Genomic DNA, 13,042 nt, shown 5'->3' with positions numbered 1-13,042 from the left:
ATGATATTCTTGATGTGTAAGCATTTCTACCATGTCTGCTCTTAGAGAAATTTCCCTGTTTGGAATCTAGATGCACAGGCTTGTATTTCAGCATTTTAAGGAAACACTCTTCTGTTCTGTACTTTTGGCTTGCTGCAATAATGTTGCTGCAATTCCTCTTGTCCTCTATGTATAATACATCTTTTTCACTCCAGATTTTTTCTTTATCCTGGTTTTCAGCTGTATGAACACAACATATTTAAGTATGTGCATTTTGTTTCCTTTCTTTTTTAGTGTGACATCTCTTTACTTGCATGAGCATGCATGTGTGTGTGTGTGTGTGTGTGTGTGTGTGTATGTGTGTGTGCACATGCGCACACGCACGCATGTATATGTGTGTATAGGTCAGAGGACAATGCCTCAATCACTTCTCTCCTTTCAGCACGTTGGTACCAGGGATTGATCTTGGGTCTTCAGACCCCGATCCACCTCATCCTCACAGGCTTGATTTATTTGTGTCTGTATTTTTGTATTTATTTGGTCTGAGGATTTCTGAGCCCCTCATCTTGGGCTCTTGCTGCTTTGGAGAGGAGAATCAGAGCAGGGCTCCTTATCCTGCTGTGACGATGGCCCTTGAACTGTTGCTTACACTGTAAACACATTTGCAACTATAATCTTCTTACTGGTGAGAGTCACATGAAGTCCATGAAGAAATATTAGGGTGTCTTTGTGGGATTTTTCTCAGAAAGTTAGTGTCCCAGAAATCAGAAAGCCACCTCAAAAGTTGCCTGAAAACAATGGTGTTCATGTTTTTGCCTCTGGAATTCAAAGAATGAACTTCATGAACCACCAAGAATGCATTTTAAGGTGCTCGCTTCGGCAGCACATATACTAAAATTGGACCGATACAGAGATTAACATGGCCCCTGCGCAAGGATGACACACAAATTCGTGAAGCATTCCATATTTTTATGTTCATGAACTTAAAAAAAAAAAGAATGCATTTTGGGAAAAGTTTATCATAGGCAGGAGCTTAAGAGGTAGCAAAAGATCCATGCTATTTAAGTTAGACATGGAGTTTAGTGATGTGTTGGACGAGTCAAGACTCAGAAAGCTGGGCAAACCCATTAGAACCTCATGGTCGTTGATAGCAACTGCACTGGATGTGATTTCTGGAAAGGGATAGTTAGTCTCCTACCTCTCTAGCATGGCTTAGGGCTAGCCTGTCTTCCTGAGGAGTACTTAGACAGATGATTAACCAGCACTGCTGGGCTACCTCCAGCACTGCAGGATTAGCTCTTTTTATGTTTTGTGTAGCTTGGGTTGTTAGGTTTCCACTAAGGCCAGAGAATGGGCCTCCACAGACTCCTGAGCGAGGCTGTTGTAACAGCCCCATGAGAAGAGTTAGGTATGCTGTGATTAAGAAGATATCATGAATGGCAAAAAATTACACATTGAAAATGAGTACTCAGCTGGGCGGTGGTGGTGCACACCTGTAAGCCCAGCACTCTGGGAGGCAGAGGCAGGCGAATTTCTGAGTTCGAGGCCAGCCTGGTCTACAAGAGTGAGTTCCAGGACAGCCGGGGCTATACAGAGAAACCCTGTCTCAAAAAAAAAAAAAAAAAAAAAAGAAGAAGAAGAAGAAAATGAGTACTCATTGGAAAGAAGAACTGTGTCGTTCTGTAAAAGCACTGACTTTGCACAAGCATTTTGCTTTTCTTGAGCCCTTTGTCTTAAGCTTAGTTTTATATAATCTTATGCTTCGTCAATTCCCAAGTTTTCTGTGAATTCTTTTGTGTATATATTTTGAGACAGTTTTGCTACTGAACTGGAGCTGACCTTGAATTCAGTCTTACCCTGCCTTACAGCAACTCACAGCTGTAATGGCAGGTGTGAGCTCCCACACCTAGCTTAGCTCTTCTTATACTGCTTGCCAGAGACAGTGCCTGCTGGAGGTGGGACTTGCACCTCTCTTGGAGTTTCCTTTTTCCTTGAAAGTAAGCTGATTGCTTGCTTTTACATATCAGCTTTCTGATGGGTGAAAGAAAAAAAAAAACATTTTCTTGTACTGTTGTAAATAATGCTAAATTAATATTTTAAATAAGGACTTATGTAGCATGTTACAATTATCTCTAAACATGCACTGGTAACAAAGTTTGAGCCCTCATAACTGTATTGTACAATCATGTAATTATTCTTGCTGTCATATTAGGTGATATGATTTTAAAAGCAGAGTATCATTTATTTACCCCCCCCCCCTGTGCTGGAGATAAAACTAGGGCTTTATGCATGCTAAACAAAAACTTTCCTACTGGGCCATTCCCCATCCAGAAGAAAAGTCATAATATTGAGAGTGTTCTAGCTTTTATTTTATTATCACACTCTTTATTTACTTACTTGTTTATATTTATTTGTGTGTGTGTGTGTGTGTGTGTGTGTGTGTGTGTACTCTGTACCATGTATTTGGAGATCAGAGAACAACTTATTGAAGTTGGTTATATACTTCCACCACGTAGATCCTCAGGACAAAATCTCAAGTTGGCAGGCTTGGTGAAAAGTGTCTTTACCCACTGAACCATCTCACTAACCCTACAGCATTTAGTCTTCATTTTATGTTTTGTTTTGTTTTGTTTTGTTTTTGTTTTTTCGAGACAGGATTTCTCTGTGTAGCCCTGGCTGTCCTGGAACTCACGCTGTAGACCAGGCTGGCCTCGAACTCAGAAATCCGCCTGCCTCTGCCTCCCAAGCGCTGGGATTAAAGGCGTGCACCACCACCATTTTATGGTTAAGGGTGATGTTCTTTCCATCTTTCTATACTCAAAGAAGACCATAAAGTACAATTACAAGATACTTTGGAGAGAAAAATTATGCATTGCAAATGTAAAACTAATTTAATAATTTAGTGAATATTCATTGAAAAGAAGTATGTCCTACTTCCAAAGCACTGACTTGGCACCAGTGTTGTATATTTAATATTAATGTGTTTTTAAAAGGAAATTTAGATCTTTGTAAACTATAATTATTTTTGTTTTAAGAATTCTATAAAGAAATATTACTTCTTAATATGGTTGAGAACAATTATCCAGTCTGTAATATCTATAATCTGATAGGTCTGATAACAGTAGTTAATACATAGTAGTGTGAGGTTTTCATGTAAATATTTGTAAGTAACATGTCAATAGAGCTTGCCAATACACTATATGCTTGTAACATATAGTGTTTTTTTAATCTATTAAAAACAAACCCAAAAAGTTCTTGGTATTGCTCATATCTATATTTTTATCATATATATATTTAATTTTATTACATTTATTTATTTATTCCATTTACTTATATTTTTTAACGAAGTCTCACATATCTTGATTTGGCCTTGGACACAGGTAGCTAAAGAGACTTTGCTTTCCTTATCCTCATGTCTCTACCTCCTGAGTGCTGGGGTTACAGGTCACCAAGCCAGTTTGTGTGGTACTAAAGATTGAACCTGAGGCTCTGTGCATCCCAGGAATGTACTGACTGAGCTACATCCCCAGGTCTTCATAGCTACTTAGAAAAAAAAGATAAAAAATATTTTCTTTTTATTCTATGTATATGAATTTTTTGCCTACATTCATGTTTGTGTGTCACATGTGTCTAGTGCTAACAGAGGCCAGAAAAGAGTGTTAGCAGAAGTTATAGGCAGTTAGTTGTAGCAGCCTTGTGGGTGCTAGGAACCTAGAACCTGGGTTCTCTATAGCAGCAGCAAGTGCTCTTAATCAGTGAACCATTTCTCCAACTTCCCTGGTATGTTTTGTGAAGCCTTTATCTCTCATAAAGTCATCATAACACTTTCCATGTAAATGGTTATATCATGGATATCTTTACTAATAAAGAAATTAGGCAAATGAATTGTCATCAGAGAGGCTTCATACAACAGATACAGAGACCCACAGCCAAACATTAGGTAGAGCTTACTGTGAAAGAGGGTGAAAAGGCTTGAAGGGGCTAGATAGGTCAAGAACACCACAAGAAAACCCACAGACTCAACAAACCTGGACTCACAGGGTCCCACTGAGACTGAGCTGAGAAGAGGGAATCTGCATGGATCCAACCTATGCCCTTTGCATGTGTTATAGTTGTATAGCTTGCTATTTTTGAGGAACTCCTAAAAGAGGAAGCAAGTCAGAATGCTGTTTCTGGCTCATTTGACCACTTTTGTTGTCCTTGTCCTTCTAGTGGGTTTCCTAGTCCAGGTTTAATATGAAGGGAGGTACCTAATCTTATTGCAACTTGATATGCCATATATGGTTGATATCCCTGGAAGGCCTGCCCTTTATGGAAGGGAGCATGATAGGGGACACTAGGAGGAAAAGAGGTAGGAGAAACTGTGGTCCAGATATAACAGACAAGAGAATAAATTAATCATGATAACAAATAATTTATTGTTGCCCCCCAAAAGAGAAAAAAATTTGGTAAATAAATATGCCCTGGAATCAATACATAATTTATGAGATCTACTTTTTTCTCTTTGGGGTATCATAGAAGTTAATGCAGGTTCTATGGACAAATTAAACTTGTCTGCTGTTTGGTTAAAGAAAATTGTATAGGTTGGGGGTAGGGGTTTATTTTGTTTGTTTGTTTGTTTGGGTAACCTAACTACTGGCACCCTAATAATATACACTGAAAATCTCAGAGACTGAAAGTTCTGATGTTTCTAATGTATTTAATCACTGCTTGAACATGTTGCATATTTGAAAAGAGAATTTAAAAATAATCAGTGGGTACCAGGGTAACTTTTAGAGCTTGCAGGTTTTGTTTAATAAAATAATCATGATCTTTACCTTCATGCAACACATGCTTTAAAAAAAAGCCAGAAAATTGTGGTTCAAAATATTGCTAGATTCATTTCCATAAAAAAGAAAACAAAGTGCTTAGAGCACAAAATATAGCAATAAACCTTAATAGGGAGATAGATTGCATGAAACATAAGTACCAAAAGGTTAATAAAACGCATAAAGATTAATTTGAATATTCAAGACAATTATCAAGCCCTAGTTGAAAATAAACAAAGGCTTCAGACTGATAAATCATATAGGATAAATGCAAATCATAGAAAATGTTAGTCAGAAATTTATTGCTATTAGTAATCAAAGCACCATGTTACTAGCATTTAATGTCTGTTATTTGCCCAAATTAAAGAACATGCAAACAAAACAAAGAAATACAATATTGACATGGTTTGACCAAATAAACATTTTTTTGTTAAGCATTAAAAGCAATAATTATTAATATCCACAACAAGTCCATCTGCTCTTTGTGTAACATCACCAATGGGATCTATTTCTACAGAAACCAACCACTGGGATTAAAAAAGCAAGCTCACAAATACAAGTTCACCGTCATTGTGCTTATAATACAAAAACTAGAAACAACCTCAATTATCATTGAGGGCAATGTAAATTAAATATTGTTATGCTAATCTATGGATGATTATTTTTGTGAAAACTCTAACCTTGACAGCTTACACTTCCCAAAGACAAGGACGAAAATTAGGTTAATTAGGTGTGTTGCAGTGTGTTTACAAAATTTATTGAAACTTCAAGCTTGCATGGAAAAGATTGTTATAGGGTGATTAGTTAAAGTGGGCGGTTGCTGCCTTTTTGCATTGATGGCTGATGAGCCTACTGTCCTCACACCACAACCTACCTATAGCTCTCTAATAAACAAGAATGAAAACAGAGGTAGACTTCAGTGCTACAGTGCCCACCTAGTATGTGCAAGGTCCTGGGTTTGATCCCTAGCACTGGAAAAAAATAAAAAATGAACTAAAAAATGAATATGGAAATGATATTTTTTGGCACTCCACTTAATTTATGGACGTTTTGCATATATTTACAAAAGCTACATGTGCCTTAGTGCATAACTGTTAATCTGACAATCAAACAGTGACCCAGGAGACATATTGAATAAAAGATAGATAGAAGCTTCTAAATCATGAAGCCAGTCAGAACGGTGACCAATTAGCTGTATTCTAAACGGTTTGTGAAAAGCTCTGTCAGTTTCAGACCACAGTTGAAAATAACTCCATAGATCTGATCGACTTATGTGCACCTAAAGGATTATTTCAGGAGGTGTAGCATCATGAAACAGATGATGAAAGCATGCCTGAGTCCTTCGTTGCCACATCTGATCCCTCAGTTCAGTTCCCCAGTTTAAACCAGTAACCAGATGTGTAGCTGCAATCATGCAAAGCGCGGGAACCACTGAATGGAGCAACGCTGACTCTGACTAAACAAGGAGCCTTGCAGACCCATGCATGCCCTTGTACAATTGTGGTTTAGAATGTAGGACATAGTACGGAGCTGGGTTTGACACTGTGGAGGTCTGCAGACTAGGGCTTAAATCACAATGATAACTGATCATCCTCATAAGCATGCTTCACGTGCCCATGAGATGACCTGCAAGAGACTAGCTGACATGTTGCTGTACTTAATTGTTTTGTATTTTTAATTGGAAGCTCCCGATTGACACTTGCGATTTAAAGTTGATGTACAATAGAGAATACAATTAATTAAGTTTATAAATGGCATTTGAATGCCTGCTAAGGCTATAAATTCAAATTGTTATATTTTAATAAGTCAAGAAGAATTTACTAATATTGTGTTAGCCTGTAAGTTTTGACTGGAAATGTAATGTGATTGAGAAAATATAAAATATTAGGCAAATGTATAAGTTAAAACTAGGAAATTTTGCACATGTACATGTGTATAGTATATAACACATGTGTGTATGCATGTTTGCCTGTGTATGTGAACGTGTACAGATGCCTATGCATGTGTGTATGCATGTGTGTGAAGGCCAGAGGTGGAAATCAGCATCTTCTCTATCACTGTCTATCTTGTTTACTGAGGCAGGATTTCCCATAGGCTGCACCCTTAGCCCTCCATGGAACATTTTTTACTTGCCCACATGAAGCACAGTTAGCATTGCAACTTACAACATATGACAAACACTAGTTCTTGGTTTCAGTTTTTACAACAGGGGCATGGACAGATTTAAGTTTGTACTTTATCCACAGTATAAGTTACTATGGATTTTTTGTTTGTTTTTTGGTTTGGTTTGGTTTGGGTTGGGTTGGGTTTTTTTGGTTTTTTGAGACTGGGTTTCTCTGTGTAGCCCTGACTGTCCTGGAACTTGCTCTGTAGATCAGGCTGCCGTCAAACTCAGAAATCCACCTGCCTCTGCCTCCCAAGCACTGGGATTAAAGGCGTGCGCCACCACTGCCCAATACTATGGGTATTTTTTTTTAATTTTTTAAAAATTTTATTCGATATATTTTTTATTTACATTTCAAATGATTTCCCCTTTTCTGGTCCCCCACTCCCCGAAAGTCACATAAGCCCCCTTCCCTCCCACTGTTCTCCCACGCATCCCTTCCCACTTCCCTGTTCTGGTTTTACCTTATACTGCTACACTGAGTCTTGCCAGAACCAGGGGCCACTCCTCCATTCTTCTTGTACCTCATTTGATGTGTGGATTATGTTTTGGGTATTCCAGTTTTCCAGGCTAATATCCACTTATTAGTGAGCGCATACCATGATTGATCTTTTGAGACTGGGTTACCTCACTTAGTATGATGTTCTCCAGCTCCATCCATTTGCCTAAGAATTTCATGAATTGATTGTTTCTAATGGCTGAATAGTACTCCATTGTGTATATATACCACATTTTTGCATCCATTCTTCTGTTGAGGGATACCTGGGTTCTTTCCAGCTTCTGGCTACTATAAATAGGGCTGCTATGAACATAGTGGAGCATATATCCTTATTACATGCTGGGGAATCCTCTGGGTATATGCCCAGGAGTGGTATAGCAGGATCTTTCGGAAGGGACATGCCCAGTTTTCTGAGGAACCGCCAGACTGATTTCCAGAGTGGTTGTACTAATTTGCAACCCCACCAGCAGTGGAGGAGTGTTCCTCTTTCTCCACATTCTCACCAACACCTGCGGTCTCCTGAGTTTTTAATCTTAGCCATTCTGACTGGTGTAAGGTGAAATCTCAGGGTTGTTTTGATTTGCATTTCCCTGATGACTAGTGAAGTGGAGCATTTTTTAAGATGTTTCTCCTCCATCCGAAGTTCTTCAGGTGAGAATTCTTTGTTTAACTCTGTATCCCATTTTTTAATAGGGTTATTTGGTTTTCTGGGGTCTAACTTCTTGAGTTCTTTGTATATATTGAATATTAGCCCTCTATCTGATGTAGGGTTGGTGAAGATCTTTTCCCAATTTGTTGGTTGCTGATTTGTCCTTTTGATGGTGTCCTTTGCTTTACAGAAACTTTGTAATTTTATGAGGTCCCATTTGTCAATTCTTGATCTTAGAGCATAAGCTATTGGTGTTCTGTTCAGGAACTTTCCCCCTGTACCGATGTCCTCAAGGGTCTTCCCTAGTTTCTTTTCTATTAGATTCAGAGTATCTGGCTTTATGTGGAGGTCCTTGATCCATTTGGAGTTGAGCTTAGTACAAGGAGACAAGGATGGATCAATTCGCATTCTTCTGCATGCTGACCTCCAGTTGAACCAGCACCATTTGTTGAAAAGGCTATCTTTTTTCCATTGGATGTTTTCAGCCCCTTTGTTGAGGATCAAGTGGCCATAGGTGTGTGGGTTCATTTCTGGATCTTCAATCCTGTTCCATTGATCTGCCTGCCTGTCACTGTACCAATACCATACAGTTTTTAACACTATTGCTCTGTAGTGTTGCTTGAAGTCAGGGATACTGATTCCCCCAGAATTTCTTTTATTGTTGAGAATAGTTTTAGCTATCCTGGGTTTTTTGTTATTCCAGATGAATTTGAGAATTGCTCTTTCTAACACTATGAAGAATTGAGTTGGGATTTTGATGGGTATTACATTGAATCTGTATATTGCTTTTGGCAAAATGGCCATTTTAACTATATTAATCCTGTCGATCCATGAGCATGGGAGGTTTTTCCATTTTTTGAGGTCTTCCTCTATTTCCTTCTTCAGATTCTTGAAGTTCTTGTCATACAGATCTTTCACATGTTTGGTAAGAGTCACCTTAAGGTACTTTATACTGTTTGTAGCTATTGTGAAGGGTGTCAGTTCCCTAATTTCTTTCTCAGCCTGCTTATCCTTGGAGTATAGGAAGGCTACTGATTTGCTTGAGTTGATTTTATAACCTGCCACTTTGCTGAAGTTGTTTATCAGCTGTAGGAGTTCTCTAGTGGAGTTTTTTGGATCACTTAGGTAGACTATCATATCATCTGCAAATAATGGTAGTTTGACTTCTTCCTTTCCAATTTGTATCCCTTTGACCTCCTTATGTTGTCTAATTGCTCGGGCTAGTACCTCAAGTACAATATTGAAAAGATAAGGAGAAAGTGGGCAGCCCTGTCTAGTCCCTGATTTTAGTGGGATTGCTTCAAGTTTCTCTCCATTTAGTTTGATGATGGATACCAGTTTGCTGTATATTGCTTTTACTATGTTTAGGTATGGGCCTTGAATTCCTGTTCTTTCCAAGACTTTAAGCATGAAAGGATGCTGAATTTTGTCAAATGCTTTTTCAGCATCCAATGAAATGGCCACGTGGTTTTTTTCTTTGAGTTTGTTTATGTAGTGGATTACATTGATGGATTTCCGTATATTGAACCAACCCTGCATCCCTGGAATAAAGCCTACTTCATCATGGTGGATGATAGTTTTTTATGTGTTCTTGGATTCGGTTGGCAAGAATTTTATTGAGTATTTTTGCATCGATGTTCATAAGGGAAATTGGTCTGAAGTTCTCTTTCTTTGTTGGATCTTTGTGTGGTTTTGGTATCATCATAATTGTGGCTTCATAGAAGGAATTGGGTAGTGTTCCTTCTGTTTCTATTTTGTGGAATAGTTTGAAGAGTATTGGTGTTAGGTCTTCTTTGAAGGTCTGATAGAATTCTGCACTGAAGCCATCTGGTCCTGTACTTTTTTTTGGTTGGAAGGCTTTCTATGACTCGTTCTATTTCTTTAGGGGTTATGGGACTGTTTAGATGATCTATTTGGTCCTGATTTAATTTTGGTATTTGGTATCTGCCTAGGAAATTGTCCATTTCCTCCAGATTCTCCAATTGTGTTGATTATAGGCTTTTGTAGTAAGATCTGCTGATTTTTTTAATTTCCTCAGTTTCTGTTGTAATATTCCCCTTTTCATTTCTAATTTTGTTAATTTGGATACTTTCTCTCTGCCCTTTGGTCAGTCTGGCTAAGGATCTATCTATCTTGCTGATTTTCTCAAAAAAAAAACAGCTTCTGGATTCATTGATTCTTTGTATGGTTCTCTTTATTTCCACTTGACTGATTTCAGCCCTGAGTTTGATGATTTCCTGTCTTCTACTCCTCCTGGATAAATTGGCTTCTTTTTGTTCCAGGGCATCCAGGTGTGTCTTTAAGTTGCTAGTGTATGCACTCTCCATTTTCTTTTTGTAGGCACTCAGGGCTATGAGTTTTCCTCTTAGCACTGCTTTCATTGTGTCCCAAAGATTTGGGTATGTTGTGCCTTCATTTTCATTAAATTCTAAAAGTCTCTGATTTCTTTCTTTATTTCTTCTTTGGCCAAGGTGTCATTGAGTGGATTATTGTTCAGCCTCCATGTGTATGTGGGCTTTCTGTCATTTTTGTTGCCATTGAAGACCACTCTTACTCCATAGTGATCCTATAGGAGGCATGAGATTAGTTTGATCTTTTTATATTTGTTGAGGACTGTCTTGTGACCAATTATATGGTCGATTTTGGAGAAGGTACCATGAGGTGCTGAGAAAAAGGTATATTCTTTTGTTTTAGGGTGAAATGTTCTATAAATATCAGTCAAGTTCAATTGGTCCAAAGCTTCAATTAGTTTTATTGTGTCCCTGTTTAGTTTCTGTTTTCCTGATCAGTCCATGAGAGTGGAGTGTTGAAGTCACCCACAATTATTGTGTTGGGTGAAATGTGTGCTTTGAGCTTTAGTAAAGTTTCTTTTATGAATGAGGGTGCCCTTGCATTTGGTGCATAGATGTTAAGAATTGAAAGTTCTTCTTGGCGGATTTTTCCTTTGACCAGCAAAAAGTGTCCTTCTGTATCTCTTTTGATGACTTTAGGTTGAACATCAATTTTATCTGATATTAGGATGGCTACTCTGGCTCGTTTCCTGAGACCATTGACTTGTAAAATTGTCTTCCAGCCTTTTACTCTAAGGTAGTTTTTGTCTTTGACAATGAGGTGTGTTTCCTGTATGCAGCAAAATGTAGGGTCCTGTTTCCTTATCCAGTCTGTTAGTCTATGTCTTTTTATTGGGGAGTTGAGTCCATTGACGTTAAGAGATATTAAGGAGTAGTGATTATTACTTCCTGTCGTTTTCGATGTTATTTTTACATTTGAGTGGTTATCTTCTTTTGGGTTTGTTGAAAGAAGATAACTATCTTGCTTTTTCCAGGGTGTCGTTTCTCTCCTCGTATTGGAGTTTTCCTCATATTATTCTTTGTAGAGCTGGGTTTGTAGAAAGATATTGTGTAAATTTGGTTTTGTCATGGAATATCTTGGTTTCTCCATCTATTGTGATTGAGAGTTTTGCTGGGTATAGTAGTCTTGCCTGACATTTGTGTTCTCTTAGAGTCTGCATGAGATCTGCCCAGGCTCTTCTAGCTTTCATGGTCTCTGGTGAGAAGTCTGGTGGGATTCTGATAGGTCTTCCTTTATATGTTACTTGGCCTTTTTCTCTTACTGCCTTTAATATTCTTTCTTTGTTTAGTACATTTGGGGTTTTGATTATTATGTGACGAGAGGTATTTCTGCTCAGGTCCAGTCTGTTTGGAGTTCTGTAGGCTTCTTGTATATTCATGGGCATCTCTCTCTTTAAGTTGGGAAAATTTTCTTCCATAATTTTGTTGAAGATATTTGCTGGCCCTTTCAGCTGTAAATCTTCACTCTCATCTATACCTATAATCCTTAGGTTTGGTCTTCTCATTGTGTCCTGGATTTCCTGGATATTCTAGGATACAAGCTTTTTGCATTTTGCATTTTGCATTTTCTTTGACTGTTGAGTCAATGGTTTCTGTGGTATCTTCGGCATCTGAGATTCTTTCTTCCATCTCTTGTATTCTGTTGTTGATATTTGCATCTATGGCCCCTAATTTCTTCTCAAGGTTTTCTATCTCCAACGTAGTCTCCCTTTGTGATTTCTTAGTTGTTTCTACTTCTGATTTTAGATCCTGGATGGTTTTGCTTAGCTCCTTCACTTGCTTGTTTGTGTTTTCCTGTAATTCTTTAAGAGATTTTTGTGTTTCCTCTTTCATGACTTCTGCTGTTTGACTCACTTTCTCCTGCATTTCTTTAAGTTGTTTTTGTGTTTCTTCTTTATTGGCTTCTATCTCTTGAGTCTCATTCTCCTGAATTTCTTTAAGTGATTTTTGTGTTTCCATTATACGGGTTTCTAGCTTATTCATGTTCCCCTGTATTTCTTTAAGAGATTTATTTATGTCCTTTTTGTGTTCTTCTAGCAGCATCATGAACAGTGATTTTTAAATCCAAATCTTGTTTTTCTTGTGTGTTTGTGTAATCAGGACTTGCTGCTGTTGGAGAGTTTGGTTCAGATGCTGCTATATTGCCTAGGTTTCTGTTGGTAGCGTTCCTGCATTTGCCCTTTGCCATCTTGTTATTTCTGGCGTTAGTTGGTCTTGTCTCTGGCTGGTATTTGTGCCTCCTGTGAGGCTATATGGCTATTTCTGCAACACTGGATGGCTGGGTTTCCCCTGTTACAGATTGCTAATGCGCTGCCCTCCCCTTGGGTATCCTTACAGCCCTAGCGTGCCTTGTCCCAGGTTGTCTGTGTGAACCAGGTGGTACCAGTTTGTTCCTTCAGTGAGTGCTGATGGTCTCTGCTGCTGAGGGACCTTTTTCGAATGCAGGTCACTCTGCTGGGCAGCCTATCTCCCAACCGGGTTGGTGCACACAAGGCTAGCTTAGCTGCTGAGGCCCTGAGTCTAGGCAAGAGCCTGGCAGGCTAAGGCCCGAACAAAGTTCCCCTCGGGCTATGACTGTTAATTGGTTCTATC

The 13,042-nt window shown here is 38.5% G+C and overlaps 1 non-coding gene across 1 annotated transcript; it reads left to right on the top strand.

Annotated features, from left to right (window-relative positions):
* Nucleotides 1–846: 846 nt before the first annotated feature.
* Nucleotides 847–950, top strand: LOC127688076 (U6 spliceosomal RNA). Its single transcript, XR_007978540.1, has one exon. It is a non-coding gene; the product is annotated as a U6 spliceosomal RNA (small nuclear RNA).
* Nucleotides 951–13,042: the final 12,092 nt, after the last annotated feature.

This window comes from Apodemus sylvaticus, chromosome 6, assembly GCF_947179515.1.
Source record: "Apodemus sylvaticus chromosome 6, mApoSyl1.1, whole genome shotgun sequence".
Lineage (NCBI taxonomy): Eukaryota > Metazoa > Chordata > Mammalia > Rodentia > Muridae > Apodemus > Apodemus sylvaticus.
Note: the sequence above shows the minus strand (reverse complement) of the source record. Positions and strands in the feature narration are given on the sequence as shown.